This window comes from Elephantulus edwardii, unplaced genomic scaffold (genome assembly GCF_000299155.1).
Source record: "Elephantulus edwardii isolate Elephantulus edwardi_28Jun2011 unplaced genomic scaffold, EleEdw1.0 scaffold00019, whole genome shotgun sequence".
Taxonomy (NCBI): Eukaryota; Metazoa; Chordata; class Mammalia; order Macroscelidea; family Macroscelididae; genus Elephantulus; species Elephantulus edwardii.
Genome location: NW_006399769.1, coordinates 21,043,253 through 21,044,674, shown reverse-complemented (window position 1 = coordinate 21,044,674; position 1,422 = coordinate 21,043,253).

Sequence of the window (1,422 nt, the reverse complement as noted above, 5' to 3'; positions counted from 1 at the left end):
GAATTTTTTATGCACTAGTTTTATAATAAAAGATCAACTAATCAAATAAATAAACCAAATGCAATGCTATCAAGTAAATTTTTACTCACAGAGATTTCCTCAAATTGAGTTTCCAAGGTTGTAAATCTTAACAAAAGAAGACTGTCATTCTCTTTCCCTGGATTGCCTGGTGAATTTGAACCACTACTAGCCTTTTTTAGCAGTGATCTAATACCTCTGAAAATCCACTGGAGGGTCAGCTGTGAGTCAGTTCCATCTCAATGATACATGACATCAGCAGCCAAAGTCCTAACTATTAACTCTGTGCAAAATTGCACTGTGTCTCACTGTACAGCAGCATTCAGCTCCCATTTCTGAATAAATAACCATTTGACAGAAATGCCATGAAAAGAATTTGTGTAGTTTGGTTTTGTACTAACAAGAATGGGTGATATCCTTTCTTTACTATATTTTATTTGGGAGCTACTTCCTTTGCTGTTATTAGGTACCATGAAGTCATTTTTGATTTACAGAGGTTCAAATTCACCAGCAGCTCCACAGGAGAAGATGTACACGCTCCTCCTATGCCATTTACAAGCTGCAAAACCACAATAAGCTATGAGTTACTTCTGACTGAGTAACAATGCAACTTTCTCTTTTAATAGACAATAGGATAAAACCTTGAAAATCGTTTGTTAGCCTCAGTGTCAGCTGAGTTCATTTTTGCAGTCATACAAAAATGTATCATTTATTAAATAAATGCACCATTAATTAAATACCTTTTAATCTTTTGCTAACCCTTTCTCTTTCCAAAGATAATGTTCTTTTCCGAGAACATTTGCTTCCTGACATTACCAAAGCGTGTGAAACACTCTCACAGTCTTTGCTTCTAAGGAGCACTCTGTCTGCACTTGTTCCAAGATAGAGTTGTAGTTCTTTTGGCAGTCTATTGAATATTTATAGAAAGTTCTGATACAGTAAAATAAAATTATTGACAAATTCGATCTTTTTTCCATTTATAATGATACTGCTTATTGGCCCAGTGGTGAGGAATTTCATTTTCTTAATGTTGAGATGCAATCCACACAGAAGGTTGCTGTCTTTGATCTTCAATAAGTGCGTCAAGTCCTCTTCACTTTCAGCAAGCAAGTGTTAGAGGATGCTGATACAGGTTCATTTTTTATTTTTCTGGTTTCTTATTAGTTTGCTTAATACGTTTAGTATACACATTGTGTTTCACCTTATTCATCCACGCGGTAATTCATACAATCATTCTCATGCATCATGTTTCAGGGTTTTGATGAGTCTTTGCCCAAACCTGATTCCACATTCTTCTTCACTGAGTCTTGCTTTTTGGATATTCTCAGCATACAGCTTGAACTACTATGTTGAAAGTGGTATGTGATGCACACTTTTCCTCATTTAAAACCTCCTCTTTCATTA